This window comes from Ahaetulla prasina, chromosome 3 (genome assembly GCF_028640845.1).
Source record: "Ahaetulla prasina isolate Xishuangbanna chromosome 3, ASM2864084v1, whole genome shotgun sequence".
NCBI classification, from domain to species: Eukaryota; Metazoa; Chordata; class Lepidosauria; order Squamata; family Colubridae; genus Ahaetulla; species Ahaetulla prasina.
Genome location: NC_080541.1, coordinates 42,125,300 through 42,150,780, shown reverse-complemented (window position 1 = coordinate 42,150,780; position 25,481 = coordinate 42,125,300). Strand labels below are relative to the sequence as shown.

General features: G+C 36.3%; 1 protein-coding gene across 1 annotated transcript in view; it reads right to left on the bottom strand.

Annotated features, from left to right (window-relative positions):
• The window catches only part of STAU2 (staufen double-stranded RNA binding protein 2), a 159,650-nt gene that overhangs the window by 3,936 nt on the left and 130,233 nt on the right, over nucleotides 1-25,481 (bottom strand).

Below are 25,481 nucleotides of genomic sequence, written 5' to 3'. Positions count from 1 at the left end.
CATAGATAAATGGGGCTTCATTATTGCTCTTTCTCTCTCCTTCTCTCTCTCTCCCTTCTGCCAGAATTACCACCAAGATTTTGCAGTGGACAATAATAGCCACCATGTGCAGCACAGGATTGCAGGCTGGTGGCATTGTTGGTGTTGTTAAGATTAAGAGACTGCCCAACTCCAGAATTATGGTTTATACTTTAAAAACAGAAATACATTAGAGAGACAGTTTTAAGGGTCCAGACATCCATATACCAAAGATTTTTTTAAAAACACAGCATGGACAAAGTTCCACAAACATACAATCCCAATGTCTGACTGGGACAGTCATAAATCTACCCCAAAACCTTCTGGGACATTATTAGCATGGGAGCTACATGGATTTTTGAGGGGTTATCATTTCAAAGAACAAAAGAATCACAAAGAAGCTCTCCTTCCCAAACCCAACCCCCATTGTTTGATTGAAGGATTCAAAGCAAATTGACTCAACCTGATCTTACCAAGACAGAAAGTATAGGAGACAGTTGTCCCTCAACTATCTGGCACTATACCATGAAGAACTTTCTAGTAATAACCAATACTTGAATTGTACCTGGAAGCTCACCAGTAACAAATGCAGCTCACGGGCAGTAGCATCATATATCATACTGACTACAATACTGCATTCTGGACTAATTTTAGTCTCTGAATGATTTTCAAGAGCAGGTCCATATAAAAACCTGCAATAATTGAACTATGAGGTAACTAAGGCATAAGTGACTATCTAAGCAATTTCACAATTCAGGAACAGGTACACAATTCAGGAATAGGCACAACTGGCATGTGAACTAAAGCAGTGCAAAGTCCCATTTGGCCACAACTATTATCTGCTCTTTGACTAGAAGTTGTAAGTCCAAGACTCAAACTTCTAAATCTGTTTAGCTTCTAAGCTTAGAGAAGTTCAGCCAGGGAGATTCACCTACTGAGATTCCCAATAGAGTTACAAAATTGCTACTGGAATATTTTTTTGTTTTAAACTATGACTAACTAATTTCATATGTTATTCCTTTACCAATCATAGGGTATTAACTATTGATCAATATTACTCAATCATTTATTATTGATAGTGTTTTCGTTGCACGGGAATATGGCCCTTTGACCAGTATATTGAATTCAGAGCTTGATTTCATAGCTTAGATATTAAAAGAATAAATTGACTCATAGTACTGCAATTCTTAAAACTGATGGTGTATGACTGATATGCCTTTTTCAAAATGCCCACTGCTAAATGTTGATTCGCTTTTGGGTGTCTTTGAGAAATTAATTTTAAACCACCAATTATACATACCATAAATGGTCATACTTCTTCAAAAGAATATTTTAAGCTGGAAAAAATACAAGAAGGGACAATCAAAATAATCAGGAGTTACAATGAAAAAGATATAAAAAGTTTGAGGTTTTTTTAGATTAGACAGGAGGCTGATAGAGGTGTAGAAAGGGTTTTGTAAAAAAAAAACTTCTCCAGCAATGTTATACTCACATTGAAGTAAAATGCAGGGAGATTAGGATGTGAGTAATTCAATTAGTTTTAAAAGTGAATCAGGCAAATTCATAGAAAAAAGGCTATATTGTTTTGATGATTATGTTCTGATTTACAGGCAGCATACATTAATAATCAGCTATATCAGCGAGGAGAGGAGTTTGTATCCCACTGTCCTATTTTAGACATCCTTAGAAGGAAGAGATGACCATTCTGGGATGCAGAATGCTGGACCAAATCATTCATTAAAGCATTGATTATTATTATTTTTTTAAAAGCAAGTAATGTTTTTCTGTCTATAACGAAACAAACGTTTACATAATGTTTTTGTATCTGTGAGACTGCCTAGTGATTGTCTATTAAAGAGAATGTTCAAGTATTGTTGTTCTCCCTATTCCTTAGTGTTTCTATTCAGGGACTCTAAATGTCAAGATGGCTGCTTCAATCACAAAGTTGCCATCTTAATTTTTTAACCCACCCACAGATGTCTCTAATTTTCATGAATCTCAAATGATAGTGAAGTTAATTTTTCTTGTAACTGGCTCAAAGATGTATCTTACGCCAAAAAAGTTTCCAAGGGTGTATTGTGAATACATTTTGGTTAATTATACAGAGCTGCTAACAATCAAAAGATTTGTTTTAATGTGTCCATGCTTTTCTTAATATTAACATATTGTCATGTATAAAATATTTAATGAAAAAGATGAGCTAGCTGTTTTAAAACCAGCTCTGTCCATGTGGTATGAATAACTATGAATTCTTAATAGAGCATAATACAATTCACAAATAAACAATTCCAAGATTTTAACAAAGCAGCCAAAAGAAATGATTATATTATATATTCTTAACACCTTCTACATTTAAAAATCTGTTTTTTCAAGTTTATGTTTTGGTTTTAAATTACTTGGGTTTAGCAATCTGAGTCAGCAAAGAAAGAACCTACAACAAAGAGGATTTCTGGAGATGCACTGCCATAGCAAAGGCTGAAACAAGCTGCAGTCCTGTGGGAGAAATGCATATTCAGCATCCTGTCAGTGTGCTTTGCCATTGACTTTCTGGTTGCTAAGGAACAGCCTTGGACAAGCTATTGCCCTTCTGTCCTAAGGGTGGGATTCCCAGACTCATTCAGCTGGCCACTTTAAGAAATGGAAGGTTAGACAACATCCATCTTCAAGTAGAGTTTTTGTATCCAGTTTGTGGGTCCATGGATAGTGTTCTCACTGAGATCTTGGTTTCTAAAGAACTTGGCTTTGTTGTTTCTTTCTCTGAGTAAGAAGTATTGCCTTGTCAGGCAACATTTACCACACTTGCTCACATCTATATTTCTCCTGGTCATCTAACCCTGGAGCAGAAGCAATATTCATCCATGTGTGTTCTATCCAGTTAGTGGCACCTAAGCTAAGCATCATGTTTCTCTCCCTACACACACACACTACTATAATACTCAGCATGAGACATTTCCTAATACTATCTTTAGTACAAATCCATAGTGATGAATGGGAAATATGTAAACATGTTTTGTCCTGGAGTTTTATACTTTGGAATATATATTAAAAAGATCCAAGCCCTCATGAACTGACTCAAGAGACGAAGAACCGTTATATCTACTCTACACACTGCAATGGATTAAACACATATAAGCTTTGGGATAATACAATTCTCTTTGGGGGAGAAGACTGGAGCAAAATAGGTATTGATGAATTCCATTTTCTTATTATTGCTATCTTAGGAAGAATCTTATGACTTCCTTTTCTCTCCTTTTACATAGTCTTCCTTTTCTCTCCTACATAGTCAGGAAGTCCACTTTGTTGCTTTTAGCTTCCCTTGAGTTCCCTAAGTGCTTTAGCCCAAGTCCCTTTTTACCGATATTACTATTTATTTGTACAATTATTTGGTGATCATGCCTATATCCTATAAATGTTCCTTTTAATTCTTAGTTCATTCAAAATAGGAAGGAAGGAAGGAAGGAAGGAAGGAAGGAAGGAAGGAAGGAAGGAAGGAAGGAAGGAAGGAAGGAAGGAAAACAATACTCTAATGGTTTCCTAAACTGATTTCTAGCTGCACTTTTCCTTGTTAGAATGATATGCAATCGTATTTCCAGTTATTTTTTAGAAGTTCCCAACCCTCCTGTATTCACATGTCCTTTGACCTCAGAATTTCTGTCCATGGGATCTGACCCAGTATTTCTCTACGGTTGTTGAACTTGGATATTCAGAAATGTTATGTCCATAAAATAACTAGATTCCAATTTTAATTTCAGCAGCATTTGACCCAAGATGACAAAGTCACTTCCTCCCAATGTTCATGCTGTCTTTGCGTGAAATCTCTGTTCATTAGGATCACATGCAGGAAAGCCTATTGGCTTCTGGAAAAAGAGACATTGAGCAAGACCACAAAGGAGTTTTTAGGATATGGTAAACTTGACTAAGTTGATGTGGCTATTTTGATATTATCTACCAAATTAAAATTTTAATTTGTAAAGCAATTATATTTAAAATAATTTCTTCTCAGCAACTGGGAGACAGTAGGTTGCTTTATGATCTAAATTTTAAAATAAAACATATGATTAATATGGATGGACATACCCAGACCCACATTCACATCAATTATCATGTGAGTGAACATTTGTTCATGTTTGGAGATGATTTTGGGCCAGGTACATTATCACAAGTGGAGGTGGATGAGGAATACAATCTCCCAGCAATGTCTATTTTGCTGTGGAAGATTAAGAACTAGATACAATCCACAGTTAGATTCTATGTCCCACAGGTACTTGCATGTTGCATCCATTTGAATCTCTTGTTTCAAATTTGCATGGGGAAAGCCAGGACATTTGACACCTTCTTAGCCACTGAAAATTTGGCTTATAGTGCTGGTTCCGACAGCTGAGACTTTATTTCCATGTATGCAATGAAATTCATCTTCAACATAAACTGGCATACAATAGCCTTAAAAATATTAATACAGATGTTTTTAACGTGCTAAATTATACTCAAAGCCTTGCAGCTGGATAGCAGAGCAATTCAATTCACATTCAAAGTGTGTGCTTCAGACTGCAATAGTGGGCATGATCTGACAAACAAAGCTTCACCACAAAAATCGTTTCAATTCCTGGCCACACCTGCCATTTTGACTTTGTTAATTTCCCTTGAAAGATGGTATATCTTTTTTATCTTTTTTTAATGAAGTGATTCTTCCCGTACTTCCAAAATGACACTAAAATGCCTGAAGTGCATGATTCCTTATACATTCCCCTGCAAAACAGTTTAGTTAATGATTGGATAAATTTTATAGGAGTTACATTGCTACACTGACCTTTGAAGCAGTTATTCAAGCACAACAGCATACAGGGTATCACTTCTATCTGTGCATTTTCTGTGTTCAAAATTCAAGATGGTAGTTCCTGACTTTAAAGCCCTAGCCATTATTTATTTGTTTGTTTGTTTGTTTATGTATTTATTTATTTCTAATTTATATGGTCACTCATCTGAACAGGCATGTACAACACATGTAATAAATGATGGCATGTTTATGGATGCCTTCTTGACTTTTTGACATCTAACACCTTGCAGATAGCTTATGTTCATGAAAATTCTTATCATATACTAGTTTTTAACGGGGGGGAGCGAGTTGTGCAGCAAATGTGCCTATCCACATTTTTATTGCTAATTTTTAAAACAGTATTTGAACATATAAAAAATAGGACTCCAGAATACGAGAAGACATCCCTTTCATTGCAGACAGCTGTAGGATGGAAAGTATAGTCTAATTGAGTTTTTGCTATTAATAGCAGGTGATATATGACAAATCTGATTTCAGTCATTTTCAAGTCAAGAAAGAAAAGACACAATTGCTGTATAATGAATTGATGAGATTTTACTGCATTGGATATGGATCAGAATGCAGTGACTAAAAACACTCAATTGATACAATGGTGGGGCAAATAAAAACACAGAAATTAATAAAAAAATGTATTGCACACAATGGAGAACAGAATTGAGGAGACAAATGTTTCATCAGTCAATAAACAGAAAAAGAAATTTAAAAGCATCACAGTTTTCACCTGAAATATGTTGGGACTAATCATTAATATATAAGCAAATATTCATGATCCACATTTCAGTTTGAAACAACTATAATGTAATAGTAGGAACAATGTATAATGCTGACATAAAACAAGCTATATGAAGACAACTACAATTATCATAGTACTACCCTTGATTAATTTGAAAATATTAATGTTTGAGATTTTTTGAGGAGAAAAGCTGGATTTGTTCTTCATTGCAAAAAAGTAAACTTAATTCATTGCTGACTTCTATTTTCTCCCAGATGCTTGACACTTTTGAAAGATTAATACATGAGTTGGATTTAACTGTAACCTTAACTTCATCTACCCTTCTGGGTCAATTGTTAATTGCTTGCTTTTTAAGGACTCCAGTTATTGGATTAGATTTTCAGCATCTCTTGAGCAGCCTAAATAATTAATTTTTTTTTCTGTGTGACTAGGAAAAAAGTCAATGTTTTCTTTCTTTTCCTCTTGCTCATAAACAGCACCATGAGTACTATGGTACCGTCTCCACATAAGACTGAAATAATAGCATTAATAATTGATTTTATTCCTTTCTACTTGCATATCATATTGCCTGATGACAGGTTTATAAGGAAGCAGCGACAGTCACGGGTGCTGGGATGTTCCTAGATGATGGCCTTTGAATCTTTGCAGTCCTGAGCAATTGTGCCTCAGTTAGTCTGTTTATTGTCTAAATTTTCTCCCAGATGCTTGACACTTTTGAAAGATTAATACATTAACAACAGCAGTAAAGTCCAGGTTTGCACATCTTCAAGACATTTTTATTAGCAAATGGCACATGAGATTCAAAGGTCACCTCAAGGGGAGACTTTTTAAAGTTGAACAATAATATTTATGTTCAGATACTATACTGGTGAGATCATGTGGTAAATGGTTCTGATTAAATGAGCTAAGACAACCACTACATATCAACTGAAAATTCTCATCCATTTCTTGCTTTCTTCTGTGTTGTCCACTTTCTAAAAATATCTGCCTGGCCATACAGATTCAAAAAAAGCAGCAATAAGATCCAATTATCTCATCATATCCTGTGCTTGAATAATTTAATTAGCATGTAAATTTAATAATAAGTAAAAATAAATTAAAAGCTGGTATGAGTTGAAGTATCCTCCTCTAAGAATATACAGAAAAAATATATATTTTCATGTTTCCATTATTCTATTAGCTATTCATTAATCTGATGTGTTTCTATTATATATGAATATCATTCTGGCATCTGATCAACCACTTGGGGTTTCATCATTAAATACTTCCAATCAAAAGCCAAATTTTCATCACCTTATATAATAATGATCACTTTCCTAGATAGATGGAAGCAAAAATAAGATTGTGAGATTTCCTATTTTGTTAATGTCCTAACAAAACAGTAACTCTGGAAGATGGTGATGAAAATAAGTATTATGTTGTAAGGTTTCCTGAAGGAAAACCATCTGGAAATCATTTGAATGTCACCCTGAGCTTTCTGAAGCAAGAACATGGCATAGGTTTGCTAAATAAAACTTTTCAATAGGCTGATTACTTCTTGGAGAGAACTTTTCTTAAATATTCTCACAGTTCTTTCTGGTGTTACTTTCACAAATGATGACAGTGAATACATTTTTTTAACAAAAAAGGGAATTAATATAAAACAGTTTCATTGTCACTTCATTTAAGTATTTCTGATTTTGTTCAGCAATTTTGTAACTCCATAATGAAATATCAACCTAGTTTCTCACACAGTTTGAAGAATTCATTCATGGGAACCTCTGTTTCTTTCTTTACCCACAACATGTATCTCTATCTCTTTGAAGAAAATATTACAACAAAAGCAAGTAATTCTTTTGAATAAGAGCACTAGTTCCCATTTAAGGAATTCCAAGGATAAAAAGGTGAAACACATGTATCTATCTGAAGTCTTTCTAAAAAACAATAGTAAAATATTTATTACAAAACTTTATATGGCAGAATAAAATTACACTAATAAAATTGCACTAAAATAAGTACACACACATACACACGATATACAGTTTAACAGGGGTGTCAAAATCACGGTGTCACTGCATCGTCATGTGACGTATCGGGACTTTTTCCCCCTTTGCTAAACCAGGGATGGGCATGGCCAGCATGTGACGCATCTGGCCCGTGGGCTGTGAGTTTGACACCCCTGAAAAATAATGTATATTAATATGACAAAATGGTGCCACTTGCATTGCATCTTTCATTATACTATAATTTCTGGGAGCTTTACAGACACATGCACACATACAAATCAGAGAGATCTGATTGAAATAGGACTGAAAAGAAAGGAATATTCTCAGAATGTCAGAATGAAGGCAATTATATTTATTCTAAGTAGTATTACCTTAGAGTCCCATCTGATTAACAACATGGCTTTGAATTCTTACATTATTTCCTAAATAAATCCTAAGTAGATTGAGTAACAAGGCAGAAATAAGCTTTATTAAGAAGAGCTTTATTAAAATAATGAAGTGGCTGTGAATTAGTTACAGTACTTTTAATCTCTATGAAAGCACAGTGCTAAAATGCAAGAAAGGGAACATTAATGAAAACACATTTTGTACTGTGCTGTTTTTTAACCATGGAAAGATTAGGGCATAATATGGCATAATTTTAACAATAAAAACTATTAAAAAACATGAAGAGAACATCTACTTCATTAAAGCATTAGCCTCTATTCATTAACCATATATGACATACTGTATCACTATGGTAATCGTTTAAAAAATCTCCATAGTAGTGAAAGGTTGAATAATACCTGTCTTCTATAAGAGGATTGTGTAATTCTGGACCATTTTGACCATTTCTTGGGGCATCAGAGGAAATAATCAAACAAATAAAGAATTTTTTTTTTAAATGAAATTCTCTGAACAGTAGTTTTGTTTGGAAACTGCAGAACCTGGGTAGCACAAATGTTTGAGATAAGTTGCTGGGTGCCACTGAAGTCACATTGGCTAGGATCATTAGATTCCGAAATCATTAGATTCTGGAGATTCCCGAGTCTTGATCATAGAAGCATATGTAATTTTCTCCAGGATGTTTTGTGCATCTAATAGGGATTTGAGGATTGGTTCTTAAAACAAAATATTAGAGTGAAAGAATTAAAGAAAACATTAAAGTTTTATAATACATTTTACTATCTTTTAACTCTTCCCGTGATTTTCTGAAAATCTTTTCATTATATTTGTGTGGGGGGTGGGGTGGGGGGGAAATGAATGAAAATCATATCCGTGAAGTATTGCAAAGACAATGAGTTTAAACTCAGCATATTTGCAATGAACTGGGTCAGAATCTTGATAACTTGATGCTAGTCAATTTTTGTTAAACTGAAGACAGAGGGAATATCAGACACGGACAAATTATTTTTCCAAAGCCTCTTTGAATGATTTTTTAAACAAAAGAGCATCTGCATAGATATACAGAAATATTTCCCTCCCTCAGAAGATTTTATAACTGAGAGAAAAGCCCCATAGGTTATGAAACAGATGTCTTTACACATTTCATGTATCGCTTGTTTTTTGTACAGATATAGCAATGCCAAAACACAATGCCAACAGGATGCACAATTCCGTTTTTTATTTGTCTTGGCTCCTCTTCTTATTATAAATATGTCTGGATCTGGCTGGAGATGCATTTTTCCAATCAGCTTGGTGGTTTTTAGCTTTCCTTAAGCCAATTAGCAATTTGTTAATTTCTTTCCCTTTGGTTCTCTTTTGTGGGAAACTGGATATCGTAATGACAATTTAATAACATCAGGTCGTTCTTACAAAAACAGTTTGCATACAGAGGCTACTCTAGAAAAACATGGTTTCAGTTTGGTTCTTATAATAATGACAATATTTTTCAGTTGATATGTAGTGGCTGCCTTAACTAATTATTTTCAGAGCACGGTTCTTATTATAATAGCAATGCTTTTTAATTTCTTTCCAAGGTGTGACTCAATAGTTCTGTGTATATGTGACATTTATCTTATATGACTGGCATGCATTCTGAAGATTGGAAGGAAGCCTAATCTTTATATAGAAAGAATATAAAGAATTCTTTATATAGAAAGGACACTCTTTAGTTATTTCTATATTTATTAAGTCAGCTAAAACATGCCTATTTCAAGATTTAGCCTAAAGACTCTCAGAACAGTGTTCAGAATCAAAGCTACACAATCCCTGCCTTCAGGCTTATAAACTAAAGGATGCAGTACGTTAAGAAAAGAAGACAATGGTGGAGAAATAAAACAAGATAACTTTGTCAAGAGCTCTTAATATTTTATGAGCAGTTATTTAAAAAAACACTGTTATTAAAGCAATAATGCTCTTAAACCTTTAGCCAATCCACTGTTTTGGCTTACAATTGTCCATTTCTAAGTTAATTCTGAATTCTTATGATCTTAAAAGAATGCTGTTAAGTAAATCTTCCCACAAATGTGGAGCAAGTTGAGTAGGTGTGAGCAAATAGCAATGAGTTAAATGGGACTTATTTCTAGGTACTATATTATTAATTGACTTAAGATTTTTTGACAACTATGTAAAGAAGTTTTCAAAATTAGATAAAAGAATAGAAATGTCATTGTTGGTGGGTCCATGTTATGAGCTCTAAATTGCAAGCCAAAGCCCTCCAAACGTAAAACTTATAAAACAGTAAAAGGGACTGAGAAAAACAAAACACCAACAAGAAAGAAAGAAAGAAAGATAGAAAGAAAGAAAGAAAGAAAGAAAGATGATAGATAGATAGATAGATAGATAGATGGATGGATGGATGGGGATTATAGATTTATAATTAATTATTAATTATAAATAATTAATTATTTTAATTATTAATTATTAATAATTAATAATTAATTATAAATAATTAATTATTTATAATTAATTATTAATTATAATTTATAATTAATTTAGATTATAGATTTTAGAGGATTATAAATGCTTCTTTGTTGGAAGGGGTCTTCCCTGCCGCCTTGAAAGAGGCGGTGGTGAGACCCCTCCTTAAGAAGCCCTCTTTGGACCCGGCTATTTTGGGAAATTATCGGCCAGTCTCCAACCTTCGCTTTGTTGCGAAGGTTGTAGAGAGTGCTGTGGCGTGCCAGCTACCCCAATACCTGGATGAATCCGTCTATCTAGACCCGTTCCAGTCCGGCTTCCGACCCAGTTACAGCACGGAGACAGCTTTGGTCGCATTGGTGGATGATCTCTGGAGGGCCAGGGACAGGGGTTATTCCTCTGCCCTGGTCCTATTAGACCTCTCAGCGGCTTTTGATACCATCGACCATGGTATCTTGCTGCGCCGGCTGGGGGGATTGGGAGTGGGAGGCACCGTTTATCGGTGGTTCTCCTCCTATCTCTCCGACCGGTCGCAGACGGTGTTGACAGGGGGGCAGAGGTCGACCGCGAGGGCCCTCACTTGTGGGGTGCCGCAGGGGTCGATTCTCTCGCCCCTTCTGTTCAACATCTACATGAAGCCGTTGGGTGAGATCATCAGTGGCTTTGGGGTGAAGTACCATCAGTACGCTGATGACACTCAGCTGTACTTCTCCACCCCAGGTCACCCCAATGAAGTTGTTTGGAAGCCGTACGGGTCTGGATGGGGAGAAACAGGCTCAAGCTCAATCCCTCCAAGACGGAGTGGCTGTGGATGCCAGCATCTCGATTCAGTCAGCTGCAGCTGACTGTTGGAGGCGAGTTATTGGCCCCAAAGGATAGGATGCGCAACTTAGGTGTCCTCCTGGATGAGCGGCTGTCGTTTGAAGACCATTTGACGGCCGTCTCCAGGGGGGCCTTCCACCAGGTCCGCCTGCTTCGGCAGTTGCGCCCCTTCCTTGATCGGGATGCCTTGTGCACAGTCACTCACGCACTCGTTACCTCTCGCTTGGATTATTGTAATGCTCTCTACATGGGGCTCCCCTTGAGGTGCACTCGAAGGCTTCAGTTAGTCCAGAATGCAGCTGCGCGGGTGATAGAGGGAGCGTCGCGGAGCTCCCATGTAACACCCCTCCTGCGCAGACTGCACTGGCTACCTGTGGCTTTTCGGGTGCACTTTAAGGTTTTGGTTATGACCTTTAAAGCGCTCCATGGCTTAGGGCCTGGGTACTTACGGGACCGCCTGCTGTTACCACATGCCTCCCACCAACCCGTACGCTCTCACAGAGAGGGACTTCTCAGGGTGCCATCCGCCAAGCAATGTCGGCTGGCGGCCCCCAGGGGAAGGTCCTTCTCTGTGGGGGCTCCCACACTCTGGAACGAACTTCCCCCGGGTTTACGCCAAATACCTGACCTTCGGACCTTTCGCCGCGAACTGAAGACACATCTTTTCATTCGCGCGGGGCTGGCTTAAATTATATGGATTTTATAGTTTTTATCATTAATTTTAAATGGGGTTTTAGTTTCTATATATTCTAAATTTTTAGGCAAATTATAATAAGTTTTTTAATCTTGTATTTTATATAATATTGTCTTGTCTGTTTTTATTTGCCTGTACACCGCCCTGAGTCCTTCGGGAGAAGGGCGGTATAAAAATCAAATAAATAAATAAATAAATAAATAAATGGATGGATGGATGGATGTGTGGTATGGTGGTGAATGTCAGTAACAACAGAAAAGGGTAACTGGGCACAGAACAGATATGATACCACCAAAGCAAACTATGAAATAATACTACAGAACAAAATTTATAGTTAGCACCTGGAGCAGCCAGACTTCTCTTGGGAAGATCACCAGAAGTAGATGATGAAATGAAATGGCTCTACACTGCAAGGCTACTTATGGACCTTCAGGTAGGCTTGGGAACATGGCATAAGATCTGTTACTGAACAGAAAATAAGTGAGGACTATTGTCCAGTGGGGCAGAAAGTTCTCTTCCAGGAAGGAATGAACAGATCATAGACTTATGGGACTTACTAGGTCCATAAGACCACTGACTGGAGTTAAGTGCAAACGTGGCTTAAAAAGGCAGATGTAGAATTGCAGAACAACATGCTGCTAAGCAGTTGTAAATGATGCTATTCTCACTCTAAGTTTCCACATAAATTATTTCACAAATAAGTTTCTGCTGAATTGCTTCTTTCCTGATTCCGCTAGCCTATTTTAGAAGGTGCAATTGTTAAAACATCGCAAGCCTGAAATCCTTCCTGATGTTACATTCCCCAGAAAGTTAGATTCTGATCTACTTTCTGTCTCACTGAGTTAACCATTTATTACCTTAAAAGTACTAGCACTTTGAAACAAATAAACATTTAAACATTGTAAGCATTCCACCTGCCACAAAATGGTCCAATGGCAATACTTAAGCCTAACTATCATCTGTAGATGTTTTCCAAGAGCAACATCATCAAAACTTGATTCATTACAACAGTGTGGAGACTGAGAAAGCTCAGTTTTTTCCTTCCAGGCAAAAAAAAAAAGCTATAGCCTACATCACTAAGGATTTATCTGGAAGCAGCTTAGATTAAAATACATCCCAATGCAGCAAATCTGCATTTTAAATAAATTTGGAATTCTATTCAGCACAGGCATGTTTAAGCTTGGAGTGAGATTACTTTGAGTCTTCTATCCTTTAAGGATTATATTTTAGTTTTCTATCCTTTAAAGATTATGTTCCTCACTAGCCCCTGGCTCAGGTTTCTGCTTGCTTCCTGAAAATCTAAACAAACTACTTAGCAAAGCATTAGCATATCTACAATTCTCGATCTCAGATCTGCATAAAAAGAGATATATACCTTCAGTATGGAAGATAAAATGGATTCCCAGGGCAAGCTTCCTGCAATTAATTGAATAAAGGAAATCCTTTGGTTACAATTGCAATTTTTTTGTCACAACAATATACATAAGCATCACACAAAAAGATTATATAGTATATAAACATATATATGAGGAAACATAAGGAAGTATAAGCATATATGTATAAGAATAAAAAACAATAGGACAGGAACGATAGGCACGTTTTTGCTCTTATGCACGCCCCTTATAGTCCTTTTAGGAACGGGGTGAGGTCAATAGTAGAAAGTTTTTGGTTAAAGCTTTTGGGATTATGAGAAGAGACCACAGAGTCAGGTAATGTGTTCCAAGCACTGATAACTCTGTTATAGAAGTCATATTTTCTGCAATCTAGATTGAAGCGGTTAACATTAAGTTTAAATCTATTGGTTATTCTTGTATTATTGTAATTAAAGCTGAAGTAGTCTTTAACAGGAAGGACATTACAATAAATGATTCTATGAGTTAAACTTAGGTCTTGTTGAAGGCGACGGAGTTCTAAGTTTTCTAAACCTAGGATTTCAAGTCTGGTGGGATAAGGTATTTTGTTGTTTTCAGAGGAGTGGAGAACTCTTCTTGTAAAATATTTCTGGACACGTTCAATTGTATTGATGTCAGAAATGTGGTGTGGGTTCCAGACAGGCGAGCTGTATTCAAGGATTGGTCTAGCAAATGTTTTATATGTTCTGGTTAGTAGTGTAGTGTTTTTGGAAAAGAAGCTATGCGAGATTAGGTTTACAACTCTTAGAGCCTTTTCTGCTATGTAGTTGCAGTGGGCTTTGGAACTTAGATCATTTGATTTGAATTGGGACTGGGATTGCTGTTGCTAAGTGATGCAGTCCTAAAGCACAACATCATGTGACCACATTGCTTAGTGACAGCAATCCCTGGCAGTCCTGATTGCCATTGTAAATCCAAAATGTGTGGGATTACAGGAAGCAGGGAGAGGCAGGAGTCCCAGGTAAGGAGCGTAGGGGTGCTGTGAGGGTGGGTGTGTAGTCCTGGGAAGTCTTGATAGAGCTGGTGCCAGTTACACACAAATCACGGGAGCCAGAGGAGGATTGGTGGAGGATGCATGTGTGTGCATGCTGTGGGTGGGAGAAAAAGTTTGAGCAACCTTAACAGAGGAACTTGCCACCTTTCCTGCTGGCTTCCCCACTGACTTTTGCTTATGGGAAGCTAGCAGAGCTCATCAATGTTGTCATGTGACCACAATTCCCTGTAGCATCATAATCATGACCCAGGCACCCCAGTGTCTGGGTCATGATTATGATGCTACAGGGAATTGTGATCATGATCATGATTATATGACCACAAGGGTGCTTAGATGGCTTGAACTTCCAGGGTCAGTCATATCTTATTTTTTTTCAGTGCTGCTATATTTTTGAGTAGTTACTGAATGAAAGAACGCAAACTGAGGATTACCTGTTATATCTCCTAAAATAATTTCTCAAGAAAATAACCCTTCTTGATTATTAGTGTCTTTTTGCTTTAGCTCTAGGAGGTTTCAGGAAAGGAAAAGCTCATTTCCCATCATATCCCTTCTTTTCCAAAATATTAGATTAGGTTATAAATTAATTATATATCAGAATATTTCCAAATATTAGGAAAAGCCTTTTTTGAAAAATGATATTTATTTATTTATTTTATTTATTTATTTGTCAAACACAACAATATATATAAGCATGAAATAACCATACGAATTGGATACAACCAAAGGGAACATTAGGACAGGAATGGTAGGCACGCTGGTGCTCTTATGCATGCCCCTTACAGACCTCTTAGGAATGAGGTGAGGTCAACAGTAGATAGTCTTTGGTTAAAGCTTTGGGGATTTTGGGAAGAGACCACAGAGTCAGGTAGTGCATTCCAGGCATTAACAACTCTATTACTGAAGTCATATTTTCTACAATCAAGATTGGAGCGGTTCACTTTAAGTTTAAATCTATTGTGTACTCGTGTATTGTTGTGGTTGAAGCTGAAGTAGTCTTTGACAGGAAGGACATTGTAGCAGATGATTTTATGAGTTATATTCAGATCATACCGAAGGCGGCGGAGTTCTAAATTTTCTAAACACAGGATTTCAAGTCTGGTGGCATAAGGTATTTTGTTGTGATCAGAGGAGTGGAGAACTCTTCTTGTAAAATATTTCTGGACACGCTCAATTGTATTAATGTCCGAAATGAGGTGTGGGTTCCAGACAGGCGAACTGTAATCGAGAATTGGTCTAGCAAATGTTTTGTATGCTCTGGTTAGTAGTGTAATCTTTCTGGAGAAGAAGCTATGCAAGATTAGGTTTACAACTCTTAAAGCCTTTTTGGTGATGTAGTTGCAGTGGGTTTTGGCACTTAGATCGTTTGATATGAAAACTCCAAGGTCTTTGACAGAGTGAAGGTCATCTACAAGATAATGTCCATCAAGCTTGTATTTAGTGTTCTGATTCTTTTTTCCAATGTGTAAGAAAAAGAATTTGTTGGTTGAGATTGGAGTTGCCAAATTTTTGACCATTCTGACACAAAGTCAAGGTCTTTTTGAAGGGTAGCCGCACTGTTGGTAGTGTTAAATAGTTTAACATAATTGTTGAAGAGAACACAATTACTTATAATATGGTCACAGAGGTCGTTAATGTATAATATGAAGAGTGTTGGTCCTAGAACGCTGCATTGGAAGACACCGCTATTGACAGGAGCGGGATTTGATAGGGCACTGCCTATTTTGACCACTTGTTGCCTGTTTTACAGGAACGCAGTTATCCAATTATGGAGGGGTCCGGAGATGCCGTAGGATTTTAGTTTTGGAAGAAGTTTGTCATGTACCACTGAGTCAAAAGCTTTACAGAAGTCTATGTAAATTGCATCTATTGCTTTGCCCTGATCAAGATTTGTAGCCCATATGTTTTTGCAGTGAAGAAGTTGTAAATTACAGGATAATTTTTTTCTGAAACCAAATTCTTTATTAGAGAGTAGGTTGTTTGTTTCTAGATGGAGGGTGATGGATTGGTTGATGATTGATTCCACTACTTTGTAGGTGATGCAGCATAATGAAATTGGTCTGTAATTTTCAACTAGGCAAGGGTCTCCTTTTTTAAAGACAGGGATGACCGTGGCTAGTAACCATAGTTTGGGAAGGGAGCTGGTCCTGAAAGATTTTTCAAAGATTATGCTTAGGGGTTCTGCTATAACAGCGGAAAGCTTTTTTAAGAAGTATGCACATAGACCATCAGGTCCAATAGATAGAGATGGTTTCAGTCTGCGAAACTATTTATCATATAGTTTATATGATATATATATATATAATATAGATATATCATATATATATCAGCCACATCTCCTTCTACCATATATTGTTTTTACCAAGATTGATTTACTGTTCAAATTTGTCACTGTTTTCCTTTGAAGATCCAGTAATAAAAATTTTATTATTAATTGAAACCTTTATTTGTTGTTGTTAGTTGCAAAGTCATGTCTGACCCATCACAACCCCATGGACAACATTCCTCCAGGCCTTCCTGTCCTCTACCATCCTCTGGAGTTCATTTAAGCTCACGCCTACTGCTTCAGTGACTCCTTCCAGCCACCTCATTCTCTGTCATCCCCTTCTTCTTTTACCCTCAGTCTTTCCTAGCATTAGGCTCTTCTCCAGTGAGTCCTTTCTTCTCATTAGGTGGCCAAAGTATTTGAGTTTCATCTTCAGGATCTGGCCTTCTAAAGATCAGTCAGGATTGATCTCCTGTAGGACTGACTGGTTTGATTGCAGTTCAAGGGACTCACAGGAGTCTTCTCCAGCAAACCTTTATAACTTTATAACTCCACTTATATCAGTGGATCTATGAGTTGCAAACCGAGTATAAAACTTCAGATGAAGTTTGAGCTGTAACTATCAAAATTTTAAAGTCAGGATGAATATTCAGGCATTTAAGTTGGAAATGATAATAGCAACGATCTCTTAACCAGAATTTTCTAACCATAATGTCACAGATCTTCATATTCTTCATTATTAGGATACAAATGTTGGAACTAGGATGCTGTAAGGAAAAAATATCCCAAAATTCCCACCACACATTCTTATGGGAGATACCTTTGAGCAATAGTTTGGATGTTGACAACCATTTCATTGTAGGTCTCTTCATGGTCCTCCCTCCTGATCATGTGACCCAGATCAGTGCATAAACAGACTAACCTGAGCTTCCCAGTCGAGACAGTCAAATGTACCATATACACATAACAGATACTACATGGAATAAAATAAAGATGCCTTCTATGACAGCTGCTGATAAAGTGGGTGAGAAGAATTCAAGAAGTCATATTCTGCATGCTTTCCCTATCTTGTTTTCTCAGTTACATAATCAAATTAAATATATAACTTGGAGGAAATTCAAGGTTTTCATTCCAGATGATTTTCTATTCAACATCATCTTTGTTCTTGCCAATTTTTATTATGACCATCAGAGCTTCTTCAAAATCTGTTAACAAATCATAATGTACAGAAGGAGAATTATTAAATACTCATATTTACTATGTTGAATTAATTAAGTTTTAATTAATTTAATTCCATAGAATTCTCTTGGCAACATTTTTCAGAAGTTGTCAATCCTACCTGACACCTGACATTCAAATCAGGGATTATTGATACCTATACCATAGCTATACTATAACTTACATTTTAACTAGTTCTCATATAGAAGAAAATTTTTTAAATGGGAGGTATTTTTTCTAATGTGGAATAAAATTCTTTGAAATCTATATATAACTAAAACTCTCATTGTCATGATATTTAACTAAGCAAAGCGACATGGGACAACAATTTTTGAATCAAGGTACTTCAATTAGGCTAACGTATAGAATATGTTCAAATTTGGGACACATGTTTTCCAAGAATGAAATTTGGGAAAATTGTGGCTGTTTCATAGGTAATGGCTGCTACTGTGCTGCTATGTGGTCACGTGATCTTCATTTTCAGTGTTCTGTGACAATGATAGCAGTGTTCCAATATTTCAGAGGTTGCCACAAAGAAGAGGGAGTCGGGCTGTTCTCCAAAGCACCTGAGGGTAGAACAAGAAGCAATGGGTGGAAACTGATCAAGGAAAGAAGCAACTTAGAACTAAGGAGAAATTTCCTGACAGTTAGAACAATTAATAAGTGGAACGACTTGCCTGCAGAAGTTGTGAATGCTCCAACACTGGAAATTTTAAAGAAAATGTTGGATAACCATCTGTCTGAGATGGTGTAGGGTTTCCTGCCTGGGCAGGGGGTTGGACTAGAAGGCCTCCAAGGTCCCTTCCAATTCTGTTGTTATATTATATTATATTATAATTTCTCAGTCACTTGCAATCCCTCGCTTCCTTCCCCACTCAGTAGCAGTGACTTACCTGCCTCAAGGAAAGGAAAGAAAAAGGAAGAGGAAGAGAAGGGAAGGGAAATGAAGGGAAATTTCCAATGTCTCCTGCCACAAATATCATGAGGAAACTCAATGGGGAAGCCACAGGAAGTTGGGAGTTGCTCCTACTCCAACTGCTTTTTTGCCTGTCCTTGGTTATTCTATTTCTAGTAAGAAAATATCTCAGAAACAATGACCCAATGGGGCAAGGGTTGTCCAGTATATTTTTATTCCTTCCTAATTCTATAAATTGCTTTTACAGATTGATATTAATGTTTTAAAGGCTTTAGAATTGGTAGGTTCACATTTGGTTTAAAGATGAGAAAATATATACGCCTATTATTTGTTTAATATTTAATATTAAACTCCTTCGATTCATTCATAATTTATCTTAGAGTTCAAGCACTTGAGGAAGTATATAACTGTAACAGATGTGATAGATTGATGAAATGTCTCACTAAGACTGTGACCCCCACATGAATACCAAGCCAATATTGTGTTCATAATACCCCTTAGTTCTAGTCCACCCTCTTCCATGATAACAATAACCCTCTTCCATTGGCATCCATTACACATGATAATATACAAAACTCTGCATGCAGATGGTGGATATTGACTTAGAACAATGCTATCTGTGAGTAAATAATTTAGAAGTAATACTTCTATGTGCTCTAAATCTTAAACTCATCTCTCCCCCCATCACTTAGGTGGAGAATCATAAATCAAATCCATTTGTTTTGCTGGGATGGTTTACAGAAGGAGATTTCTACTACTATTTGTTTTGCTTTTCTTGAAAGATAAAAAGGAAAACATCACACATACACATTTTTTTCACTTTAAAGACAGGCAGGATATAATTTCAAAGGCCTGTTTGTTTAGCTACAGATGCTTTTGCTTTGGACAAGTCTTTGAATATCACATTTATTTCAAGAATATATTAAGAACAAGAAAAGAAAGATTATAGTACTCTGCTTCCACAATAAAAAATGTTTACGTTTAACTTCCTGTCAATCCATATATAGCGTGACATCTTTAATTATTTGTCAATAGCAACAAATTATTTGACGGAAGCAAATAGCTATCTCTTAAACTCTAATTCTAGGTTAGGCTACCCATTTTAGTGTAATTTATAAAAAAGTGCTTTAATAGTCACAATGTAATTACAACTATGCAGCATTAATGTATAATGTACAGATTCATATGTATTCTCCTTTTAAATTGTTGTGAAGTTTTCAGAGCTGACCAAGGCTTTGAAAATCATACAAAACTACTATGATTGTTTCATGGTCATTTTGTCTCCTTAGAAAGCCTAGTACACATTAATAGGCCAACTTGTTGAAGGACTTTTCTATTGCTTTAGAAGGCAGATTCATGGATATAAATAAGTTTATATCGTAGGATCGTACTCCCGTGAAATGTTAAAAGATAAACCAGTGTCTCTATAGCTCCCTGTTTAATGGTCTGTTTGATTGATGGATGGTATTTGGACTTCCTTTTAGTCAAAAGGACTGCCAGAGTAGCTTAGCATCAACCACAATTTATAAGAAAAAAACAAACATGGAAAAAAATGGGAAAATAATCGGTTCGTACAGTTTCAATTAAGAATTATATGGAATGGAAATAATTTAGTATAAAGGAAATCAAAGTCAGCTAGTAAGAGCAATATAATCCTCTCTGTCCTTTTCTCCTGCCATTGCAGTCTAACAGAGTATCTGCTTTTCCATGTCCATATTTGGAATGAGGAATCTGATGAGATATCACCCTTTTCTCCACAATTCTTTAGATATGAAACATATCTTTCTTTTCCTAAGATAATCATTTATTTGGCCAACTAGGAGGCTCACAAGAGCATCTTCTGATCTATAAAGCAGACCTTCCAAACCATCTTAGTTTATCACCAAAGAGATGTAACATTTTCTGTATTTTTTTCTTCTGAACATTGTAACTTACTGTGATTCCAAAAAACAGAACCTAAAAATGTGAAACTTAGAATAAATGAGCAATAGTAAATAGTGCCCAAAATATATAGTTTTATGAATATTTTAAATTTCCATGATTGTGCCTTTCCTTTAATTCACATTGGAATACAACAGAGTCTTCTTGACTCTGAAGCCATTGGTAGTGCAATTTTGTCCCTAATAACAGCTGATGTCCTGTCCACATCCCATTCCAATCTTTCCTAGTTCCTTTAATGGAAGTGTCTATAAAGATCCTCCTTAAAATATGCTTTTCCAGCACACTTAATGTCTTTTAATGTCTTTCCAATTAAATCCAGATGTGAAAAGCTTAAGTTCTCAGGACTGAAAAAGATGACATAAATCTTGCAGCTGACAGAGATCCCACTGAGCTTGGTTGGGGAAACTCACAGAGGACTTGTTGTGGGCCAGGAAAGCTGCTGGGTATAAAGACAGATGTGTTCACTTCTATTGAAAATGCTGAAATAAAGGAAAGTCTTTTGAAATAGACCAGGATACTGCAAATCCTACAAGATCAGCCCGATCCTGTGGGTATCGCAAGCACCCAGTGAGCCTGTGATATCTCACAGTTCCCATACCCCAGCACAGTTAATTAGTACAGTGAATGCTAAGCATTTCACAGGAGGAGGTCCTTCCCCTCCTTTCTCTCTTAATGAATAAAGGATCTCCTTTTCTACAAGAACATCACATGCTGTTTTCAGTGGGAGTCAAAAGGATTGCACATTTTACAGGATGTGTTCATCACCCTACAGAATCCCAGCCAGCTTCCTATCCTGACACAAAGCTGTCCACGGCCTGCTTTACAAGATGTCATATTAATTACAGATTTTCACTAATCTGATGAGAATTTATTTACTCCTCAAATTGAACAATGGTGCTATATTGTTTATGCAGCTGGCAACTGCCATTATTCCCCAAAGTAATTTCTACAGAATGTTTTTTCCTCAATAGGTGGTAAGAAGTGGATTTTCCTCCATGCTATCCATTTAAAGGAACTGAAAAAAATGCCCATAAAATTCAGTTTCCTAAGAATTGTAGTGGTTGATTCTAAAGCTACTGAAATATATTGCAATTATGTGTAATCATTCCATATTCAATTAAATATAAATGTAAAAGCTAAACTTTTCTTTTTCCAGATGTGTCTGACTCTAGGGCTTGATGGTCATCTCTGTTTCTTGGCCAAGGGAGCCAGAGTTGTCAGAAGACATTTTCTGTGGTCATGTGGCCAGCATGGCTATATGCCAAAGGCACACAGAATGCTATGAATACTCCAACACTGGAAGTTTTTAAAGATATTGTCTGAACCATTTGTTTGAAATGGTATACATTTTCCTGCCAGAGAAGGGGGTTGTACTAAGAAGATCTCCAATGTCTCTTCCAACTCTGTTATTCTGTTATCTTCCCACCAAAGTGGTACCTATTAATCTACTTGCATTTGCATGCTTTTGAACACGGGCAGGAGCTGGGGCAGGAACGGAAGTTGACCCTTTTACGTGGTGCTTGGATCTCGAACCCAGGCTATCAACTTCCCACTTGACAAGCTTAGTTTCTTTAACCACTGAGCCATCACACTCCCTATTGTATAAATATATAGATATATATTATTTATGTAATAATATAAATTTATAAATATAGATACATAATAAATGTATATAAATGTAATAAATGTAAATAAATAAAATCCAAAACATGAATGAAGGCAAATATAGGTGTCCCAAGATAGTTGTAGGATCCAATCTGGATTGGTCACCGAGATCAGAGGTTTAGTCTTCTGAGCTTTTGGAGCCCATCCTCAGGGAATTTCTCTCTCACCAGAATGTCGAAAAGCTCAGAAGACTAAGCCTCTGGTTCTGATGACTGACCCAGATTAGATTCTGCAAAACCAAACACTGTTTTTATAAGAACTATTATATTATAGAGTATAGGACACAAGTACTGGTAAATAAGAGAATTTCCAAATAAATTTTTGAGTGGTATTGTGAATGGTCACAGCAGAAATACTCTATGGCAAGTGAGGCATTTGGCTTTAAGTGTCTTAGCATTACAAAAAAGAATAATGAGCCACATTATCAAGCATAGTTAAGCAGACTTTGACAGATGATGATACATCATCTGTTCTCAAAGATCTGCAACAATTTTGCTTTATGCAGTATCCTAACCTGATCATTACAGAAAAGAACAAGAGCTCTCTGTGGCTCCAAAAAGTTTTGAATTTAGTGCCCACTGCACAGAACTTCCTCAACATTTTCTGTGCACAGTAATTTAATGTGATAGAACGTGATTCTTTTAAAAGGGGAGGGTAATTATATTAACTTATATTATTCACATTCATTTGAAATGTGAACATCAAATTTAATATTTGACCAGTCCCTGCCATTTCTGTGTCTTTATTCTTTCTTCTGTCGGAGGTGCTGCTTCCTTTCAAAGTCCATGTCTTATCCCCCAAATGTTGTGTGCCTCTTAACTTAAATCAAGAAATTAGTATTTGTAATAGTAGCATTAAGGGATATTTCTTGGCAATAAAGTAAATTATTTATTGCAGATGCTTTTTGGATAAAAGACAGTCAAATGATAGTGAATCAGCTTCTACCAACAATTTTGAACAAAGTCCATCTCTGTTCCATGTTAATTTATAATGCTATAAATATATATCACGCTGAAAGTATCTATGGCTCAGAAAAAATAGGAATGCATGGGTATGGGCCAGTAAGGTCAAAAGCAATAAACTGTACTCAGAGCTTGGACAGGGATATGAAAGAAAGGTCACATTTGTTCCTGGTCACTGATTTATTTAACCCAGTTTGGCTGCTCCTGCTGTAAACTCTAATACAGTCCACAATGCCAGGTAATCCTAACTTTCAATGTTTGGCAGCTAAGAGTTGAACATTAAGAAGGTGATGGTGAAAATAAAATAGGGAGATTCACTGTTAGTATTTCACTCTGTAACTGGAATGCACTAAGACAGATCAGTTTTGAAATTATTAGAAAAAGCTTGTTTGATTCCTCCTTGTTAGATTAAACATGGTAGTCTGATTTATCTTTTCTCCTTTGAAAATTTCTGGCAATCTTTGGGGGACCAAAAGACTGCTAATAAACCCGGTGGGTGCTGTTGTCTTTTCAAGAGGTGTAGCACTACTTCATCATAGGCCAGGAAAATACATCTCAAATTTCAACCTCAAGACTCTAATAGTTGCTGCTTCTAGTGCAGAAAAGAATGTGTCTATTTTTTTTAATAGGGAGAACACAGAGAAGCTATCATTTTTTGCAGTTTTGTATTTTTTAGTTAACTATTATTATCTAGGTTTCAAGTTTTAGTCTTATTATATTGTGTGATTATAGATAAATGATATGTTTATAAGCACTTCAAAGTTTCAGTCACTAAACAAGCTGGTCCAAACAATTAAATTAGCAGAAAATCATAAACTCAACCAACGGATTTATTTGAAGTATTTTAATAGATTCACATGGAGTATCTTTACCTTAACCGAGTATTCAGTTTTGATGGACATGAAAGCAAAAATTATATTATTTTTTAAAAATAGTAATTTCACATTTAGATATATAAGCAACAATGTGAAATTCTAAGACACATTTTCATGGACTCTAAAACTCTAAGCTATTTTAAGAGCCCTAGTTTGGTGGAAATTTTTCTATGACTAAGAAGGACACAGGAAATTAATTGCTTCTACTCCCCATTAGGAGAGAACTAGATAAATGTGAACACAGGCAAAAATTGCTAATGGACAATTATTAGAGCTATTTGCTACCAGGCATTTTTCCATCTGGCTAAAACTTATTTGACACTGCTTAACCCAACAACTGCAGCCCCGCTTTTTCTCCAATTATCCTAGAGCCAATGTAATGTAGTGACTATGATGTTAGGATTTGAACAGGAGATACTAATTATAGTACTTCTTTAGGTGTGGAAAACTGGGTGGGTGACTTAGGGCCAGTTGCTTTCAGCCCTAGACTGGGAACTTGAAAAACCTTTATCTGCTAACCTGCAGTGTACTAGCTTGATAGACTATGATATTTAACCTTCAGTGGACCAAATGTTGTTAATAAGTACACACACGCACACGCATACACACACACCACAGATCCATAAGGACATTAAGGGTTCCCCTGCTACTTGAAATTTAGGTCAGAACAGGATCCAGTGCTTTTCAGTTAAGCCTCCATCCCACTGCAATGGTCATCTCTCAGAAACAGATACGTTGCCCTTCATTTTGATGTTCCAGAAAGCAATCAGGACCAAGCTCTTTCACAAAGGTGTTAATTGTTAAAAGTATTGCCAGAGGAAGGATGCCAAGGAATACTTTATTGAACTGTATTATTTGATTCTATTTAACTGCATTTGTTAAGTTCTGGCTGTCTTTTACTTTGCCCACAACAAGAAGTCTATTTGAGCTAATGTTATAGTCATTCAGCTGCTCTGCCTGGTAAAATATGTGGTCTTCTAGAAAGTGCTTTGCATTTTGCTGGGGAAGTTATTTCTGTTACTCATTTATTTTTTAAAAGCTTGTTAGTGGGCTTTGCCGTTCAGCCTAGGGCTGAAATTAGCCCATATAATCTGTGTATAATATGCATATTCCCACAAGAAATCCTGTATGATTATTCACATTTGTCCACCACCTGGTGACCATCTGGTCATCATCTTGCTACATGTTTATAAAATTTGTGTATGGCAGATAGACCATGTGAATATACACTAAAGTGTGTGATTCCTTTTTTCGTTCCTTTTTTAACCATAAACATCTGGTTTATTTGCTCATTCGTGAAAAAAATTG